Here is an 18241-nt window from a genome sequence, read left to right on the forward strand (position 1 = left end):
AAGTCACTGCTTGTTTCAGACTGACGCAGTTTACATTTCCACACATCGCGCTGATTTCCTGCTATCTAATGGACCCATTATTCAGATAGTAAGACGCGCAAAGGAAATTTTGAGCCAGGTTTCGTATAGATAGCTCCTCATTTCAACGTCGCGAACCGGTCGTTCCTCGTACCTTGCGGGTTTTCAAAGCGAGTGATGGGAATAAGAGGGCGTCCGACAAAAGTCCAAGATATTAGAATTGTTCGAAGCCTCTGTGTCTTTTATGAACAAAATATTCAAACCGCATTTTTTTTGCCAATTTTGGCGGCCCTATTTCTCACATGCACAAGCATTGACTAAGATGCCCTCAGAAAAAGGAAGAGAATACATGAATTATTTTGACTGTAGCCTACATTTAACAGTGGGAATCTTAATGCAATATCTGGATCTAAAGGTTTGAAAGAGGCTTTTAGTTCATCTCTATAGATGTGAGGAAAAGGATAATGATCAGAGCCACTGTGGCTATGATAACAAAATGTATTCGACTGCAAGTATATCTAATCACGACTTCTTTGGTGTTTATTGCCTCTTCCTTAAATATATTGTAATGAATGAGTCACTGCTGCTGAGCAGTTGACATGAATTGTCTCTGTGCTCTCCGCCTGACTCCCACTCATGTTTGGGTGGCAGCTTCTACTACTTTCATTTCCAAAGATATCATCAGAGAAATAGATGTTGTTTCCGCTCAGCTCCTGTTCATTCACTTACCGTTGCTGTGAGGCTACATCTGACAGTAACCCACTCACACTCAAGTCAAAACAGCAACACTTGGCTTCAGTGTGCCTTTCTAACGGCTTGCACCAACACATGCTATTCTACCCCTCGTATGCTATCACAGATTAAGATGTTCTCACCAAGGGTTCAGGCAACAAAGTAGCTTTTGAGAAACAACGCGTGCATTTATCCGAGAACGGATATTTTGAAAAATGAAAATCGGAGCCACGAATCTTTGCATGCCGTCCAATAATTCAAAATCGATAGTCAAGTCTTAATTCTTCATGGTTGCTTCGAGTGATTATTATGATACTAACAGCACATACCCACAGACTGCGTCCTGTCCCGTGACCATGCCGACATCTTAACATCCGAAAGCCATGCTGTTATTCCCAGCTCCTGTCTCTAGTTCACAAAGAGGAGAGGCCGGGCGATGCTTGTGAAAGGGATCGGTAATCTTATGTTTGTTTGACCGTTAACTTACAGTCCTCTTAAATCAGTCAGTTTTTAAAAATAAGAGCCCTAAATCTATAGATCCGGTATGGCTGATAGAAGGTTGGCAATATGGACTCACTCAAGGGCGACACTGGAGTCAGGCTGTAAAGCACATTGCTGCTGTAAGTGTGTGTATGTGTGTGTGTGTGTGTGTGTGTGTGTGTGTGTCAGTGTGTGTGTGCAAATGCTGATGTGCTGTACACAGGACTCGTAAACAACAAGCCAACACAGGAGCAGACAGGACCCCAATCAAATCAATGCAGGTTCAACATCTATTGCCCCTATGTGTGTGTGTGTGTGTGTGTGTGTGTGTGTGTGTGTGTGTGTGTGTGCGTGCACGAGTGTGTAGGCGAGCCAGATCACTGGATCAATGCACAGGGGGAAAGAGGCTGACAGAATAATGACCTGTCCTCTCTTTTCAGCAGCCTTCCTCTCTCTTTCTCTCTGGAGCCATATTCTCTACTTTCTTGCCCCCCCCCCCCCCCCCTCCCTTCTTCTCATATCCACTTCACCTTCTTCATCCTCTTTTCTTTCATCTTCCTCCTCACACTGGTCCAGGAATAACTCCTCTCTGTTGCCTCTAATCTCACATATTTCCCCTTCATTCCCTCTTTTCTTCGTCTCACTCCACATCAACCGAGATCTTCCATTTCTTTTGCTTTTGTTGCCAATCGCCTTTCTTTTCCCTTTTTATATAATTCTCTTTTCAAGCACCCCCCCCCCCCCCCCCGCCCCCCCGACTCCCAGCCCCAATAACTCAAACAGTCCTTTCTTTGATGCATCATTCATGGTTTTTGTTCCCTAATGCACTCTCTATCTCTTTCACAGCCACACTATCAAATCTTCATCATGTGCTTTTATCTTGTGTTGCACCTCCCCCCCCCCCCCCCCCCCCCCTTCGCCCCCTCTCGTACTGTCTTGTCTTGGTTCTTCTTGCCCTCTTTCTATTTCTATCTATGCAGCAGAGCTCAGTCTCTCTCTTCATCCCTGCTCTTTCAACCCTTTTTCTTTAATGCTCCAACCCCCCCCCCCCCCGCCATTCCCTGAGGTGTGTGACTGAGTGCTAAAGCCCAGGTCCCAGTAATGGGATAATCCTTTACATCAGAGCAGCAGCATCAGTCAGGCTAACATGTCACTCTCTAAAAGCTAACCTCATCATTGGAATAGCCCTCCAATCTCTGCATCTGCACACCTTTTCCCGGCAAATGTACACACATGCATGCGTGTGCTGATGGGACGCCTCATCGTCGAGCAACGGACCATTTCATTTCTTATCGGCCGAGTGCCGCTGTCACAGACAATGGTCCTGCGTTGCATTTACCTGCAGATAAACATGGAGCCTATAGGATGTTTATCTTCCCTATATGGCGGTTAATTAAGAGGCACGTATGTTCCGTGGCATGATGCGGCGAAATGTATCTCCGGCAAACGGTAGATACACAGCGGTCTTTAAGTGCAAGGTAAATGTGTGTGTGCATTGTGTGTGCGGATACAATCATATTATTTTGCTGCCTTGCACTCACGTTCTTTTCCTCCAATGTCAATGTGAAGAGTTTGGAACACCAGTGCACCTAGTATGTGTCTGTATGTGTACACACACTCACACAGGACTCTTCATGCCAGAGCTAAAACATCTGGGCTCCCGAGTGGCAGGACCGTCTGGGGAGCGTTGATGTGTTGCTTTGACTGCCCGTGTGTCCACCTGTTCCCAGAAATAGCTTGAAATACACAATCTCTCTGCAACACCTGCTGTGGGCCTTACACAAGTGTAAGTGGAGACCACACGGAGACGAGCAGGGGGAAGAAGAGTAGTAATGGATCGGGAAGTTAGGAAGAGGCTGTATGTGTGTGTGTGTGTGTGTGCATGAGCTGAATGAAAAGAGAAGCTGGGGCTCCACATAGCTCAGAAGTATGTTTTGAGCCTTCCTACCATCCAGATATGTGAGTGTTGAACATTTCTGACCAAATAGGTTGCACCATCATTGGTGTTGCCTGGTTTTTGTTTGATGTCAATGCATTTTCTGACCCATTAACTGCTATGGCTATGGTTTGGTTTGGTTAAGTTACGGCAACAAACACCACTTGGTTACGGGTAGGTAAAGATAGTAATCATGGTTAAACAGAGCCAGCTGTGACTGTTGGTAGGAGGCGGGATGCTAACATCAGCTTCCGGTCTTTAAAAGCAGACACGAAACGACCTACACGACCATTACAAAAGAGTGGACCACTTGGTTTCAGTTGAGGACATACTATGGTCCTGGTTGGGTGTGCTTAGGAAACACTCGTGGTCATGGTTAAAGGAAACCAACACTGACTGTTGATAGAGGACCAGGATCCAAACAGCGACATTTTGTACAACTAACAATCCATTCTGACCTCGTCCCAAACAGCTTTTGTGGTGCTATTATAATGCCACGCTACTCCTACCGAAACAATCACTATTGGCATGACCAGATGTGTTATTGACGTGTTTGAAAGAGCAACCAATGCTGTCACTGAGTGATAAAAGCTACTTTATACTCTATACTTCCCATTAGGGAAGGTTTCCAGAATCAACTCATCTGTGTCGACTAATACTCGAATTATGAATGTTTTTATAAATTTGCAAACGCATTAAGGTGAGAGAAAATGAGATTGAAGGAACCTGAATGCATGCGGACAAGCAGAAGTAATGTGGTTGTATTGTCACACTTGGCGTCACATCAGGTAGAAGCCCTGACTTGTGTGTTTTCATAGAGCGGGGCACTTAGGGCGACCTTTCAGGAGAAAGCAAAGATTCTCCTTGACGACAACGACGCAGAGGCGTAACGCCTGTGAACTTGACAGTGCGCCTCGCGCAGGAGACCGGCAGTTCCGCCATTGATGTTGACATTCATCCCACAACGCGATAAATAGATGCGACACTCGACTGTACCATGCACTCTCAAGCCACTGAGAAGAGATTGCGTATGTGCTATGTGTGTAATACGCACATCGGTGGATGTGGCAGGTGTCAGTGCTTGTGGTAAGTGTCTGGCGTGTGTCACAGTGCGTGCAGCCATGCGTACGTGTGCCCATGTGAGTGCGCGGTAATTTGATACTTAAGGAAAGTGTCGTTCATGCTTGGCTGGGTTTAATGTGTGCAGCCCGCGTGTGAGCGTGCTCGGCGCGTCTGCATACATTTACTGTACACTTCTTCTGAAATGATCCAGCATGATTGTGTACATGTCGTGTGCGCACAAGACTGTGTGCGTTCATGAAAATGTAATTTTTGTAAGGATTACAGATACTAGAACCCAAAAGCACAACTCGGAGACAAGATTCAGGTATAGATTTCTTTACTTGGTAAAGGCAGGGTCAACACCGGGAGGTCAGTCCAAAAGGCAAACAAATCCAACAAGGGGCAGGCAAAAATCCAAGGTCGAGAAAACAGGCAGACAGGGTCGGAACAGGCAGATCAGAATAGTACGATATATATATATATATATATATATATATATATATATAACATAACACTGGAGAGCTTGGCAGAGACACACAAGACAATGTGGCAGGGAACAAGTGCAAGTGAGGGGACCTAAATAGTGAGGGCTAATGAGGGAATGGGCTGCAGGTGAGATGGGTGTGGAGGACCAGGTGAGGGGAATGAGCGATGATCGGGTGTGAAGGGTAGGATCTGAAATGACAGGAGAGTTAGTAAAATAAGCAGACAGGATGAAAACAAACTAATATGAAGGGGAAGTCGTGACAATTTTGCTCCGAAAAGGCAGCCTGCGGTAATGCTGAGCATGACGTCGCGACGTGCAAAGCAGTGTGTGTGTGGTACGGACATTGTTTTCACACATACAAATGCAAATTATACATATCCAAATTACAATTCGTTTTTCTTTCCCTTTGCATTTATCTCTCCGGGACGCTTTCATGTACTTCTCAATGGAAAGAAGCGGTTTGTATGCGGATGGCGCTTTGCTTGTCGTCCATAATGTGACGCAAAGAGCCGACAACAGGCGGATACTCCATCACAGACAGCGAGGTGAGTAATGACTCCCCCTTCATGCCAGGGTCTGTACCACCCATCATGCATCACTTCAAGAGAACATGATAGACTTTGATGTTAGTTCTGATTTAGCGTGCCACTGTTGAATGTAAGGAGCCCTGGCAGCAGGGAGGAGGTGGAGGCTGAATCTACCTAGACTCTTAAACTACCATTTGGGCTGAACTACAGCAAAGTTGACTCTTTCAAAGTAAATAAACACACACACACACACCAAGACACTACTATGACTAGGTGGTTTTTCAAGTCGGGGGACTACAGAGATATGAGGCTGTAATGAAAAAGAGCCCCCCCCCCGGTCTGAAGCTGGGGTTTCAAGGCTGGCGTCAGCTGAACGGAGCTTTATGATGATGACTGACTGCGAGTCATAATTTACCACCACTTCACTGCTTCCAGGGTGAGGATAATGGTGGGGATTAAGGTGCAGCAGGTGGAAGGGGAGGGTTTTTTAAGGAATCGTGTGTCAGGAAATGTTCACACACGGTACTCCATAGCTCACACCTGAAATGAGGTCATATTTGTGATAAGCGCTTTATTATGCATCTTCCAGCAGTGTAGCAGAACAAAGACTCAATATGTATGGTGTCTTGGAGGACATGGATCTGAATTGTTTTCTTTACAGAGAACTTTTCTTTCTATCTATTTGGATTTTCCAGGGATGCATAAACAACATTGTTCGAGCATTTAAATTGTTGTAATGTGCTCTCAAACCATATTACAATTTTAAATGATGAGGCAGGTACTGTAAGCAGCAGGGATCAGGACTCCAGACTAATGGCGTCCCGCCGTCCCCGGGGCGATAAAAAATGATTATTATCCCTGATAATGCTTCATTGTAAACAACAAATCTGTGTTGAAATCGGCAGTTGGGGAGCTAGCGTTAGCTGTTAGCAGCCGGTGGGCAGCACAGTGAAACAGCATCTGTAAATCTGAATTGCTATGCTTTGGTGTAGAGTATTGTACTAAAAGGCCGGATGTAAAGACGGTGATGATTAGTGCCAACGTCCTAGCAAATAATAATTGTAAATAGGGTTCTTTATACAGTATAAAATGATGCACATAGACATGCTGAGTGAAGGGCTGACAGGTATGCTAAGCTCTGTAGACTCTGTCACACCAAGGATAAAGTTGGGATGGTGTTTAATATCCCCGCCCAGCTCCGTATCATAGCGTTATCACTGACCTTGACATGTAGAACCCTTGGGAATCATTTGACTGTAATGCGTAAAACCACAATGTTTAACTTGTTCTCTGCTCAGCTCTGACTCTAAATCCCTGTCGGTCATGACTGACCTTGAAGTCTGGCTTTGACAAGAGTAAATGTAATAGCATTATAACTGTGGTACAGAAAATACTAGTGATAGAGAGGAGGGCACTTGGCAGATCAGATTATTCCCTAAAACATATTTACCCTCCTGCTACAGTGACAGCTACGGTGAAATGTGCCCGAGGCGAGTACACCTGCATGTGTGTGTCCTTGCGTGTTTGCATGTGCGTGACAGGCTGAACCATGGGAGCCACTTAGGCATCCAGCAGTCCAACGCAATGTGGTCAAACAACAATGGGGACTCTCCTCCACAAAGCTACAGGCTCTCAATCTAATGTCAAATGTCAAAACATTACCAGCAGGTGAGAAAAGCCACTGCTGTGCCTCATCATCATAATTTTCTCAAAAACACACACGCACACATTTTGACGTTTTTCTCCCGCCTCCATGGTAACATCCTCATTACACATCCGAAAAGATGGATAGATAAGCCCACGGCAGACCCCGTGAGTTGGATCTCTCAACTCACACATGGCAATACCATCTTCTGCAGAATCCTTTCCCTCCAGCCTTAGCAACAGTGGGCCACCACATGAGCAGAAAGGAATCCATTCACCACCCCCTGGGCATGCTCAGCTCTCCTTAGCCCTGCAGGCGTTCCGTCCCTTTGAATCTTCACTGTCTTTGCCTCTTTTCTTATTTGCAGAAGGCCAAGAGGGACGGCACTAGCTCTGTGTGCTTTTATTACTTTTGTAAGAGCTGTCCTTACAGAAAGAACAGAAGTACCGCTTGTCAAGGTTACAAGGAATATCAAGCACTACAAACATGCAAAATGGTGAAGCCACAAAAACACTTTCTCACCTCTTACACCCTCTGTTGTCCTAAGGTGGGAGCCTAGGGTGTGTCGTTCCATACACACATTTCATCTGCAAATGAGGAGCTTCACCAATTTACTCATCCCGCCCCACACAGGCACTTGTGGAGCCACTAGCGTGGTGCAGCACAGATATCGCTGACTGGCCTTCCTCCCAATTGGTACCTGCCAAAGGTGGTGATGAAGCACCAGGAGCGAACCCAGCTCACTTCGGTGGTGGTGGGTACGTATATTTCCCCCGTGCCACACAGCCGCTAACCCATGTGAGCTTTATTGCGACAAATCTCTCATCGCCACACTCTTAACAGAAAATATTTCTCTTCTATATGCATTCCCCTCTGCAGTTTACCAAAGCATTCTACATTTAAAGGGACTTCCAGACACATAGCTTCTGGCTCAGCTACAATCCACTATGATCCATAGCAGGAGACCTCAAGGTATGAATGAATCATGTATCACTGAGGCAAGCCTTTGAATCAGACCGTCCACCCACCTCACCTGATCCTTCATCAGACCACAGATTACACAAGTTCCTGGTTCGGTTCCATTTAGCACACCTAAAATCTAGGTTAGGCAAGGATGAAAACTAGACGGGCTGCGAAGGGTGTGGTGCACCATGGAGCGTGGATAAAACGTTACAGACGTAAGGCTGAAGACTTCAGTGTAGAGGGAGCGTAGCACGGACTGCTGAAAGGAAGTCAGTCAGGAGATTCAGGGAGAAACCTGGAAGAAGGAAGGTGTGGTAATAATAAGAGGAATGGGGGGGGGGGGGGGCTTAATAGAACAGAGGAAGTTGGGGTAAAGCATGAAAATAGGGCGGAACTTGTGAAGGGGTTCCAAGTAATGTAAACAGGAAAAAGAGTAAAGAGGCAGGAAAGGTTGTTATAACGGCCCCCCTCCATCATGATCTCTAAGAGCCTCCTAATTGGGGAAATCTCCGAGCAGGCACCCAGCACCCAGCTCTGGAGGACAGGTCAGACAGAGAGCAAGAGAGAGAGAGAGACGGAAGGAAGGGGGAAACATTTACAGACACAAGGGGGGTGCCATGAAAAGGTTGAGCTATGTGAGTCTAATGAATTGAGGGGTTGTACAAGAGCAGCATTGACCTCCAACTCCCTGCTTGCCTTTTATTCCTCTTTCGACGCTCTCCAGCGATCGCTGCCCCCGTTGCAGATCTATGAGCAGCTGAATCGACTGAAATTTTGTAAAAAAAAAATCCATTTGGCCTCTGATGATGACACGACCGAGGCTTTGGGTGGCCCAGGGACCGGGTAGGAACAGTGTGGCCAATGAGAGAAGGGGAAGAGTGCTCTACGAGGACGTCTTCTTCAGAGGACTAATTTATGAGCGTCCTGATCAATGGGTTAATTAAGTGGAGAGTGGAGAAAATGAAGAGGGCAGGGGGATGGCCAGAGTGGCCAGTGGCAAAGAAGAAAAGGGGGGTGGATGGAAGGGCAAATGGGCGGAGGTTAGGAGGGGGATGACAAGAGAGGGAGACAGATTTTGGCAGGATGCAGAGTCAACTGTGGGGGTCCATTCCCTTGCGTGCTTAACTAAATTGACAATAATTCTCTGGTGGGGATTTGTAGTTACTGACGATCATGAGATATCGGCTCACCTACTTGAGTTAATACCACCCCTCATCAGATTTGTCAAAGTGGTGCAACATAAGATGTCAAGAACGCGTCTTTCAGAGAGACCTTTGGAAAAATCAATTCAGACATTCACAAAACAAATCTCGAAAGGAAGAAATTACGTCCACCGTACTTACACAATACGCTTGCAGCTGTTCTGGCTTTCAGAATGTAAAGCACATTCTCCAGTGAGAGGGCTAGAGCTCATCCTTTGAAATGTGTTTATTCCCCACAACAGCAGAGAGAGAGAGAGAGAGAGAGAGAGAGAGAGAGAGAGAGAGAAGCAGTGAAAGAAACACGGCCAGAAAATCCTGCTGACTTGCAGCCTTCTAAATTGCCGCCCCCTTCTCCTATTCCCCTTCTTATTTCCAAGTCTCTGGAGTTTAAACCCAAATGGAAAGAGATTGTTTCATGTAGGCACCGGGGGAGCGCTGGTTGCTTTCTTCCCAGGTCTTCATCTTTGCAGAAAAAAACCCCACCCGACCACATTCCGCCATCCAAAAGCGATACATGTTAGCATATATCCCGGCAAAGCAATCTCGCCACTCATTAGCAGTTAGCACTAGCACGTGACCAAGGCTACACTCCCTTATTCTGACTAATTAAGGGGCGTTCTTCCTCTAATGGTGCGCTGTTCTTTACCTTCCACCTATACATTACTCTCTCTTTTACATTTATAGTCCACGATTCCTATACTTGTATTTCTCATCTTCTATATTCCTATTGGGATCACTCTTGCCTCCTAAAATCCTAAATGTGTTCCCACAAAATCCCTTTCCCTCTTTCTTACACCTTCGGTAAATTCCAGAGAGAAGGGATATATGAAGGGCACTGCACAGGCAAGATGAGTCACTTTCACCAAGATACTGTAGCCTGAGGGTAGCAGATAAGTGCACTCAATAAAGCCTGGTACGAGTCAGACTACTGACATTTATGTCCCTGGTGCTGTGAGCCGCTACCTGTGCCAGTAAGAGTCCACAAAAAGCTGCTCATACAGGGTGTTTGTTGCAGGAGTGATCCACACAGATTGGAATTTAGCCCCACTTTCCTGCTACTATTTGTCAGCAGAAGAATTGCTTCAGCCTTGAGAGACAGTGTGAAGAGCCCCAGATGAATGATTCAACCGACGCGCATTGTTTTCTATGAAGGATGGAGGATGCACATGCTGCATCCTTAAATATTAAGAGAGAGCAAAAAAGAAAGTGCCTTAAGTTCAAAAGAAATCAAGGGAGAAAGGCGTGCCACGGTTTTTTTTTTTTCAGACGTTTGCTCTTTAGTGTGTGCACAAAGGCAAGACTGTTGTGTGTGCGTGTTTGTGTGCACACGTGTGTGAGTCCCTGATCATCCTGAGGGTTCATGTTTTCTTTGCTGATTGTGACAATAACAGCGCCAATCATCGCCTCCTCGGCATCAGCGAGCGCAAAAGTGTAACGCTGCCATTCTGGTGCTCATTCATCACTGTCGCGCCTCTGCTTTTGTACCTAACCGACACACACACACACACACACAACTAAAACCAGGAACTCGGAAGGGGCTGTCAAGGAAGAGACATCCTAATTCACTACGTGGGCCTATTCTTTTCATTAGCGCCCACCGTCACGACAGCCAAACCCCCGGCAGCCTAACAATGCATCAACTGGAGCTAGACGGCATACAGAAGTACTCGAAACGCTCCATTTGTTTAGAGGTGATGGGGTCGGGGCTCAATTCTTGCTAGTGAGGTCGAAAGAGCTGGCGTACAACCGTGCACGCTTGCCTGCACCCAACGCATCCACTCCTTTACAATAAATGTCATGGCAGTGGAGGAGGTAGTGGATATGTTTGCTGGAAACAGCTCACCCAGAGCTCCTGCGGGGCAGCGCTCGTAACAGCAGCAGTGAACCCCTGGGAGATCGCTACATACATCTCCACACCCTCAAGTGTCGCCATTAGCCGGCCCGCTCTGGTCACGCCTCGAGAAACCCAACTACCGCAAGCCACCGTCACTTATGCAAACAGACGGACATCAGATGGATAAAGCCCGGGGCCCTGTGCTACGGGACGGCCACCGACTACGCCTCCGCGGAGGCTCGTTATGTTCGACAGCACACGCCGGCACTAGAGGGGGAATATGTGTGTTTCATAACAACCCTCATCATTATACTGTGCAGCCGCGGCGATAACACTTCAGCATGTTGGCCAACAACCGCCGCTACTGCCGCTGCCTGCCTTGCCAGCATTGCCGTTCAACTGGTCTTTCTCTAGCTAGTTGTTAGGGCTCCGGCTGACAGCTCATACTAATATGTGCGGTGGTGTGTCAGCCAATACTAATGTGTGTGCAACAGCAGGGGGAAGAGGTAGCATATAGCAGATGTTAAAGAGTGCAAAATAGAGATGATGGTGTTGTAATGTTGTGGCATCCCTCTCCCTCCCTCTCTCTCTCTCCCTGTTGGACAGTATGCTCCTTCACAGCTTGCTTCTCTGGAACACCCTCCTGTTTGCTCTCCAGGTTGCTACCTCCGCTTGTGACATCCGCGCTCACTTGACTTTCAGAGCACATTCTCCCCTCCTCCTCCTCCCTCTGTGTGTGTGTGTGGGGGGAGGAGGGGGGGGGGGGGAGTAAGAGGGCAGCTATAGAGCGGTCTCTCGGACCCATTGACCCGCAGCTTGTTTGCGATGCTGAGGGTTTACTGTGGCTACTCCTGACCTTGAGATGCTGTCAATACCATAACTCATTCAATTTCTCCGCGTCCCCATCGATGGTCCCGATGTAACAAAGATGTGCTGTGTGTGCGTGTGTGTGTGTGAGATAGCACGAGACTGTAATGAATAACATGGTGGGAGGGGAGGAGGGGGGACCAAAAAAAAGGATATTTCATAAACACTAATCGCCAAATGTTGCAGTAAGATTTGTGTATTAAATCCCTGGACTATAAAAAGGATTGCAACGGGGTATTGAGGACAGAAACAAAGCACACAGGTACAATTCCCGTTGGTTGCACCAGAGACAACACAGGGAGGGCCCTCGTTCTGCCGGAGGGATCAGCTGCACTGCTCAGGGCAACATGGATTCCGAACGTCAGTCAATCTGATTGGCCAGAAAGCAGGATGTATTTAATCCCGTCTGTTGCTGACTCCACTGCCGTTGATTCCATCAAATCTGTATCATACCTCCTTATTCAGGACTCGCAGGCATGAAATCCCATTGCAGCCTCGCACCCCAATTGTGAAGGGAATTATTCTGTTCAGGAAATCACTCAACAGTGGTTTTAATTTTTTTTTTGCAGGTTTTTCTATTGTGTGGGAGGGAGGTGGGGGGATGTGGAGCTGTATCCAACCGACTGGAGAGGGGAGCTAGCAGTTGGGAGCTGTTCTGGGTGGTTCCTCACTGTCTCTATCTTCCTTTTGGCTTTTATCTCTTTGAAGAAAAGAGGAGTAAATATTCATTGATCTCAGCCGGTGGTCAGCCTGGTTCTATAGCAGGACGTGGGAGGAGTGGCAATGTGAAGACTCAAGAAGCAAACATGCAGCGTTTCTTTTTTCTTTCTCTTTTTGATAAAAATGTATCAGAGTGTTCAACCTTGATCTAACCTTAATGAGCCCACAGGGGACAGCACAGCGCCGCTCGCTTCAGGTTGGCGGACGACATGTGGGTCTGAAGACGGAGGAAGGAACGTTAGGGAGGGAGTGTGCGAGGGAAAGGCACGAGAGCCAGGAGCAAACAAAATAGCAGAAGATGCTGCAATACGAAGAAAAAAAGAAGAAGATAAGTGAAAGCAGGGAGAAAGAGCGAGGGAGGGATGGTGCTGAGACGAGTAATGGCTTCAACCCCTCGTCCCCAGAGAGCAGGGATCTCATTCAACAGGCTCAGACAAAGGAGAGAGACGGGCCACTGTGGGGGGACTGTGGGAGACCGGCAACAAAAACCGACACACTGAGCAGGAAGATGGAGGTCCTTTCCACAGAGAGCCACCTCCAACAATATCATATCATCTTTTACTTTTACTCTTTCAACAACCAACTGCCAGGATTCACGACCATTATTAGCTTGATAAGATATGATATCTGTCGGCTTATTGCTTATTTTTCAATGGAATAAAATATTTGGGCATAACGATTTCATGTCAGGACACAGTTTACTGGGCTTTATCATATCGGGGGGGGGGGGGGGTGCAGCATCCAGCAATTTGGACATTGCAGCAGTCGATACGGTGATGTCAGTTGTTTTTTATTAACTTTGTAGCTTTAATACACACTGACAAATGCAGGAGCACACACACACACAAGCCGGTGGAAGCAAAGCAAAAGGTTCAGGTTTAAAATCTTTGCGGGGTTCATCCTCTCCAAAAAAGAGGCTGCCATAGCAACCACACAAACTCCTTTCTCTAAGAGAAAAAATAAATAAAAAACACAGCCAGAGTCCCTTTGAACCGAATGAATGAGTCAGCCGCAAATGGAGGAAGAAGAGAAACAAATTAATACACCAACGAGGAATGAAGGCAATAAAGGAGTCGTGCAGAGCGTGTATACGGTCTCACAGAAGCACACGGTCTTTGGCCGAGGAGGGGGGGGGGTCCAAAAGTCAAATTCACTCAATGGAGTAGAGAGTGGTAGCACACGCATGATAACAAACACATGGGTGGTTACATGGGGAGGCTGGTGCTCCTATTGTGAACAGCTTGTCGTCAATTACCAGGCCTTGCTTTATTGAAAAAACAGCATCCATCGTAGAGCTATTTCAGTTAACTAGCTTCGTTTTGTACTTTATTAGTAACACAGATGTGGTCACGGCAACAAGTACAGTGTCACAGAATCTGCCAAAACATCTGATAGACTCATCCTCGCCGTTGGGGAAATAAAGCAGCCCTGAAAACACGTTTCTCCACCTTCAAAGCAGTGACTGGCACAAATAGTTTCCCTCTTCTGCTCCTCATAACAGAAGCGAGATGTGAACCAGGGCGCCAATTTCCTGACTAATTCATATCGAGTTTGCTAAAACAAACATTTGATTTCACCGGCGTTCATCGGACAAGTCTCCAGTCGACTTTTTTTTACACAGATGACATCTCTCATCTAACAGCAGCAACAGCCATCATCTCCGCAGTCAGAAAACATCCTAACGCGCTGGGGGAACCTGTCACTGATTTATCTGCAGTACAAATAGTGAGGGATAAAATTAGCAGTAAACAGACAGGGCTTTTAAAGTGTGATTGTGATGGCTATTTCCACCCACCCCTGTCACAACAGCAGCCTGCATCTGTTGACTGCTTAGCGACCCGCGCTAGGAGCCATCAATCTACCCGACGACGCGCTCTAAACGCTTCGGCCCCGTCTGCCTCCAGCTTTGCTGCACCTTGTCCAGGATGGATGGCAGCGAGCAGTGTTTTCAGGGGGTCTTGCATGCTCGGGGACGAACGTAAGACGAGCAAAGGCAGGATGCTCACACACGTGAAAGTAGTGTGTGCAGGCCTCCCTGACAAGGCCACCTAGTCTTTGTCTTTTCGTAAAGCCTGTTGTGAATCAGCCACCGACCCAAAACGAATTAGAACACACCACATTGCACTGCTGCAGAAATGCATTACGATGCCCACCATTCAGTCTGTGTGTTCATATTTCTCTCTCACACACACATGCCTGCAATCACTCCTCACAATGCATTAGCGTGTCACCGTTATCCCCTTTAAATATCCACCACAGGTCTTCAAAGCCGCCATCGAGATAAATAACAACACCTCTGCTGTGACAACATCTATTTAGCACAAGGACAGTCCCCCCCCCCCCCCGTATCTGCTATATAGGGCAGACTAGCTGCCTAAACCCGAGGAGAGGAGCCGGGCTGAGCCGAGCGGAGCTGCCTTCCTCTTCTCATCGCCGCAGATAAGAACAGAGGTCTTCTTGTCCCTGCTGAATTCTATCATCTCGCAGGCCCTGCAGAGCCGAGCGCCCCACAACACCCGCCACAGCATATAAATGCGCCCCATTCTTTGTGCTGTGTGTGTGTGTGTGCATCGATGTGTGTGTGTGTGTGTGTGTGTGTGTGTGTGTGTGTGTGTGTGTGTGTGTGTGTGTGTGTGTGTGTGTGGAGGGGAGCATTTAGGGGGATATGTTCTCATCGCCTTGGTGTTTCCTGGGTCTTCTGAGTATAAAGACCCCATGAAGATATGCTATGAAGGATGGTTTAACTTTTGAAGAGGGACCTTTGTGTGTGTGTGTGTGTGTGTGTGTGTATGTGTGTGTGTGTGTGTGTGTGTGTGTGTGTCAGCAACACAGGCCGGTCGGCTTGCAGAATTCCCCTTCCACTTCCAATTCATTCCCACTACCATTCCAGACAATGCACAGTCCAAGAAGTGCACAATGACCGGGCCATATGTGCTGCGACTGATCCGGCATTGCTGCTGCAATCTCAGCGAGGCGCTGGGATTAATAAACTTCACATTGTGCACGTTACGAGGACAGAGAAAGGAGCTCGGCCCGACTGAATGGCAGCCTCTGTTTCTCTCATTCCACCAGAGGAAGGGATGGGATACGTCTTCACCGTCGTGAAGGAGCAGCTCGTCTGCATGAAGCACGACTCTCAGTCACAAACAGGTTCGACATGGACAGACGAGCAGATCGCAGACACATCCATACAACATGCAAATAAAAGAAATGCTGCAGAATCCAACTAAATTGACCCAAAAACCTGTTCAAGTGCAAGATGAAGTCATTCACTGCTGATGTGTTTTGGACAACTCGGTTTTTTTCCAGTGGCCTGTTGACAACATGTATCTCCATTCATTTTCCAAAAATATGCTTCTTTTTTTAATCCTATGTAGGGTTAGGCAACAGATAGATAAAGATAGCAAATGTTTGTTTTGAATAATCCTCCTTTTAGCCCCATTTTTCTCATTCTGATCCCTCATTTCTTCATTTTTTTCCCATTATGTGTCAAAAACACCTTTCGAGCACAGACGCACACACACACAAATGCTCTTGTATATGCACATTAGGACAGATTTAAAGGTGTTTTAGTGTGTAACCAGGATTTTTGTGACAGAATAACATCAGCCTACCTGTTCATTTGTGATCCACGGGTGCTGGTGTTGTGGTGCCAGATTCCCACTGACGATTCCTCCTTCTCCTTCTTCTCCTCCTCCTCTTCACTAAACCTTCCTCCAGCAGTGGTAAATGTCAAGCGAGCAGAAAATACTTGTTCCTTGAAAAACCAAAAAATTAAAAATTAATTAAAAAAACACCACCTTTAAAAAGACCCCCCCACCCCCCCCCACCCGCCCCCCCCGCCCCCCGACAGCACTATCTCGTTCAATCCAACCGGGCCAGCAGGTGTGACTTCATGGCTGGAGACACCGACAGTGGAGACTGGACGTGAAGGATGGAGCTGTCCTCCCGTATTAAACACCACACACAGCGGGAGAGCGTTACAGCACGACTCCCCATCCGAGCAGGCGGGCTCGGCTCGGTCCCCGTCTTCTCCAGCACGGAAAGGTATTAATGCATTTCTCGGCAGAACAGTCCGGTTTGCCTTAAGGGAGAATGCCTTTTATTTTAGTCGAGGCCTTAATACGACAAAAAAACAAAAGTAAGCCCCAAAATAACTTGTGTCCGCGGGGTCTCTGCAGCTTTGACAGCCGGGAAGCGTCACCTGTGCAGACCAAATGGTCGCGGCTACTCAGTTTTTTTCTAGGACGTCGTCGATAAATCCTCCATAAATCCCCTCAACGAGACCTCGGGTAACGCGGAGCGCCGGTTCGAGTCACGGTGCAAGCCTTGTCTCCGTAAACGGCGGACATTGACTGCGCGGTCCTCCGGTAGCCTCGTGTGGAAAAGATGCTACTGCCTCTGCTGCTGCTGCCGCTGCTGCCGTGTGGATGCCCCGTGACAGCCTTGGCTAGCCGTCGCACGCGCGCGTGCTCACGTGCGCACGCTCGTTCCCTTGCGCGTAACGCGCGCCGCAGTGTCCTCCCCAGCAAGCCGGTCGCCCTGGCAACGCTTTCCTCTGACCTCAATATGGTCGCTTTTCTGCTAAAATGATACGTGTCGCGTTTTCACCTTCGTTTTCGTCGCGATGACAGCACGCGCTCCAGCTCGCTCAGGGGTGAAAATAGGTATTCGGGGTGTCGTAGGGTCGCTCTCCATCTTCTAATGCTTAGAGATGTGAAGAATTAGTGCTGAGGGGGAGTTTCATTTCGGCATCCCTTCTCTCTCCTCCTCTCCTCCGCTGGCCGGGCAGATCTGCATCAGCATGACGTCAGAAGATGTTAAAGGGATACTAGCCCTATTCCCCCCCACATCCTCCTCTCATCCTTCTCTCCATCCTGCATCTCTCCTTAACCTCTATCCCTTCACCGTTCACCCAGCCACTTGCATCCCTCTATCGGTGTTTACCTCGGTCGCTTTCCTCCATCTCTCCATCCAACATGGTTTACCCTTTTATTAAAGCAGAGAACATGTAATTCTCCATTTCTGCCTGCTAATCCCTATAGGAGGCTAAACATGTTGGATAAATATCACAGCAGTATTTTGAGGGCCAAATGAGGTATTAAATGAGCTTTATAGTGATACCACAGGAGATAAACATGATATAATATACAATAATATTAGGATATGCACTCACTAATCAGCACTACAGGTCCCCTTTGGAATACTACTAATACTACTGTAATTACTGATTTATTTGGGGGGGAGGGGTGAGTTGCTGACTTCACTACTTTGTAGGTTTATTTATTTTATGTTTTACTTTAAGGGATAATAACCATCTAACATGCAGCATAGCTGAGTCCCTGATCTCATCAATGCAGATGGTAATGGCTGTGTGGTGGCAGCACCTGCTCCTCTGGAGGCAGCACAGCCACATGTCTGTCTTATTACCAGGGTTGCAGCCAAACGTCTGCCTCAGTCACTCTCCCTCTGCAGAATCATGTATCCCATAGTTGGTGGGCTGCTGCCTGCCAGGAATTCAAAGCTCACAGGATAAAATCCTACCCCCCCCCCCCCCCCCCCCCCCAAAAAAACACACTTTGAATTTTGCTCCATCTTTGTTTGTTTTCATCCAGCTATCTGCAGTCAGTATAACGAGTGCCACCCCCAGTCACATCCAAATTATGCCCGCGTGCTCTCAGGCATGCATCCAGATCTCATTGTAGAGAAGATTTACCGCTTTACATCCATGTGCCAGTGTTCATTCGCTTCCTCCTATGAACCCCAGG

The 18241-nt window shown here is 47.4% G+C and overlaps 1 long non-coding RNA gene across 1 annotated transcript; it reads right to left on the minus strand.

Moving 5' to 3' along the window:
* Positions 1–4556: 4556 nt before the first annotated feature.
* LOC142946021 (uncharacterized) lies at positions 4557–17310 on the minus strand. The gene is made up of 3 exons (XR_012952978.1): positions 16348–17310; positions 16088–16230; positions 4557–4903 (listed from the first exon to the last, which is right to left on the minus strand). It is a non-coding gene; the product is annotated as an uncharacterized LOC142946021 (long non-coding RNA).
* Between the last annotated feature and the right edge of the window lie 931 nt (positions 17311–18241).

This window comes from Anarhichas minor, unplaced genomic scaffold (genome assembly GCF_050575085.1).
Source record: "Anarhichas minor isolate MPS153535 unplaced genomic scaffold, ASM5057508v1 ptg000009l, whole genome shotgun sequence".
Taxonomy (NCBI): domain Eukaryota; kingdom Metazoa; phylum Chordata; class Actinopteri; order Perciformes; family Anarhichadidae; genus Anarhichas; species Anarhichas minor.